The sequence below is a fragment of the Elephantulus edwardii genome, unplaced genomic scaffold (genome assembly GCF_000299155.1).
Source record: "Elephantulus edwardii isolate Elephantulus edwardi_28Jun2011 unplaced genomic scaffold, EleEdw1.0 scaffold00300, whole genome shotgun sequence".
Taxonomy (NCBI): domain Eukaryota; kingdom Metazoa; phylum Chordata; class Mammalia; order Macroscelidea; family Macroscelididae; genus Elephantulus; species Elephantulus edwardii.
The window spans coordinates 768025-771653 of record NW_006400050.1 but is presented as its reverse complement, the minus strand read 5'-3'; positions in this window follow the sequence as shown (position 1 = coordinate 771653).

Below are 3629 nucleotides of genomic sequence, written 5' to 3'. Positions count from 1 at the left end.
TTGATTCAGTGACTGAGATAATAGGGATGGGAGCATCAGAGACACATTTTGAGGTGGTATTTGGTGTAGTTGTGAGAATCTTTGTTATCTTGGTGTTGAGATTTAATCTATAAGATTACAATCTTTGATCTTTTTCAGTAAGTACTTGAACCTTATTCATTTTCTGTGAGCAATGTTGTGTCATCAGCATAATGTAGGTCCTTTAAGAGTGTTCCTTCTATTTCGATGCTGCATTTTTCTTCATATAGTCTAATTTCTTGTAGTATTTGCTCAGCACATAGACTAAATAAGTATGGAGAAAGGATTCATTTCTGACACACACCTTACCCCCCCCTTTTCAGTTCAAATAACTGCTTCTTAATCTATGTACAAGAATATCCTGAGCACAGTCAAATACGCTTATATTTCTATTCTAGTCTATTCAACTTTATCCATAATTTGGTGATCTACACAGTCAAATGTCTTTGTATAATCAATAAAATACAAACAAAGATCTCCTTGTGGTTCTATGCTTTCAGCCAAGACTCATCTGAAATCTCATGGACAGCAAGAGAGAAAACAGGTCTGTCTTGGGAGACTGTGGGCATTTTGCTAGAAGTGGCTATTCCTTGGAAAAGGGAATAATGTTGAGAAGGGCTGAAGGTCAGCACAGGAGAGGAAGACCCTCAATCAGATGGATTAACACAATGACTGCTGCGGTGAACTCTTGAATTTGAGGAAGTGGAAGACACAAGATAGTACAGATTTAGATTTTTTTTTCTACTAGTTTATTTACAAAATTCAAATACAAATTCAAACAAATTATTTCAATTTACCTCCCCACCCAATCCATCAAATTGTAAACCCTATAATTAATCTTCCCTCCCTTCTCTGCTTCCAGCCTTTCCCACCTCTCTTGAATCCGTTTACTCATTCTACAATAATGATTGTATACAATATTTACTTTCGTGGCACCGTTAGTTCACTCAGCATAATGCTCTCCAGTCCCTCTCAAGTTATAATAACTGCATAATAATTTACAAAATCATTCCTCCTGTATGCTGCATAGTATTCCATTGTGTGAATGTACCATAATTTCTCAATCCATTCTTTTGTGGTTGGACATTTGGGCTGTTTTCATCTTCTTGTCATGGTAAATAATATTCCTATGTACACTGGTGTACAAATCTCAGTTTGTGCCTCAGTTCTCATACTCTCAGGGTCTATTCCAATGAGTGGAATAGCTGAATCATATGGAATTTCTACGTTCAGCTTTTTGAGGAAGCATTATATTGCCTTCCAGAATGGTTGTACTAGTTACAATAGCACCATCAATGTATAAGAGTTCCTTTTTTGCCACATTCTCTCCAACATTTATTACTTGCTGCCTGTTAAACATTGTCAATGTTACTGGAGTGAGATCGTACATCATCGTGATTTTGATTTTCATCTCTCTTATTGCCAGTGATTTGGAGCATTTCTTTATAGGTCTGTTTGCCATTCAAATAACTTCCTCTGTATAAATTCAAGACATAGTAGGTTGTTCTTTTGGTAATACAATATATTCAGTAGTCTTCACCAACACCATTGCTCAAAGAAAGCTATTCTTCTTGTTATGTTATTATTACATACTGCAGAGTCAGCACTGATCCTTAGGTGATCCTCAAAAATGTTTTTATAGGCAATATAATCACATAGAAGGGACTTGCCCATTTTTCTCCCATGGAAGAGATGGTGGATTCTAACAACAGTGTGTGTTTGGGTAAGCAATGCAACTCCTTACAGCTTGATGTTCCTTAGTTATTGTACAACTTTTGTATTAATATGAGGTGATTGAAAATATCATGGTTTTAGTCTCCTATTCTTTAGTCCTTGAAATAAGATCTGCCTATTCAAATACTACAAAGAGGTGTTTTGTAGCAAATTCTCCCTATGCAATATACCACGTGACATCTTGGCCACTGTTTTGATGGGTGTTGAAAATAAGCAAAATTAATTACTTTGAAATCTTCTTATGTTCTCTATTTATAATGATGTTATCTATTGGCCTGAATGTGAAAATTTTTATTGTCTTTACACTGAGTCTTTCTTAATTCATACTAAAGGTCAAAGTCTTTGAATTTCCTCATTAACACTGTTAGCCTTTATTTCTAGCAAGTACATTTGTATGAGTTCATGCCAGGCTTTAAATGAGTCTTCTCCTAATACTAATGCTACATTGTTCTTATAGTCAAGTTTCTGAACTTATTTGCTCACCATATAGATTGAATAAATGATTGACTACAAAAATATGTACCAAAGGCTCATACTCTTTTATTGTAATTTTGTTCTAACTCATAGCAACCTTCCATTAAGTTTCTAAAGTTCAAATTATAATGGGATGGGACTTCTAATCTTTCTTTTTGGACCATCTGATTGAGTCAAATTATCAGAGACACAACTTTTTGTTTAACAACACAACATTCTCACAACTACACTATCAGAACTTCCCATATATATGTTGAACACATTGAATGATTATGCAAAACTTCAGAATTTTCTGACATATATGTAATTATTCATTATACTTTCAAAATACAATAAGTAAATGAATATTTTCATTTTTGTACTTAAGTTTTTAATTTTTTCACTTATTGTAAATTTCATCCAAGTGTGAATTTTCAAGTTAAAAAAATAAAGCATTGCTTGTAAATACAATTTATCACATTACTGTTATCACAGGTAACAACTTATTTATTTAATTTAATAGTGGGGAAATAGACATTTAGTGTATTTTCCTATTTTAAGTACAAAATAATTTAATTCTTGATTATTTGATTTCACAAAATTACTTTATAAATAAGTTAAGAATTGCATATTTTTAGTCACTCATTTATTCAACCTATAATTCTGTTTATAAAGAAAGAGAAACAAGTTAGTATGTAAATTTTATTTTCATATGAGAAACAAGTCATTTATTACTGTGTTTTGGTCCTTTCTTCCTTAAAAAATATTTTAAGTGTTTATATGTGTGAAAGAAAGAAGAAGATAGTTGAGTTTGGATTTTGTTGGTTTTGTGTGTGTGTGCGTAGCTTTTATATAATATATATATAACACGATAGGTTCTCTTGCTTATGGAAAGAAAAGCGTAGGATTTGAAAACTAAAACTGAAATAACTCTTTTTGGTCATAATGTTCAGTGGAAAACCCAAGCCAACTGTTATCAATAAACAACAAATATTAGCCAATATTAAGAAGAATAAAAATCCCAGAACACTTACTTCTGCTCATGCAAAACTCTATGCTCGACCAAAAAGCTGTTGTCTAAACAGAGCAAGGGAAAATTGCATCTTTTAAAATTAACAGAGGTATGTATCAGGATTCTATCCTATCTGCATACCTATTGCATCAGTATGTTGAGCAAATCATTCAAAAATCTAGACTCTATGGAGATGAATATGGTAACAGGATCAGAGAAAGAGTCATCAACAACAGATGAATAACCTTGTTTGCTGAAAATGAGGAAGACATTAAGTGCTTGCTGCAGAAGATCAAAGACTACAGTCTTAAGTAACAGATTACATCTCAACATAAATAAAACAAAAATCCTCATCAAGAGGCAAACGACAATTTTCTAATACATGGAGGAAAGATTTAAATTGTCAACAATA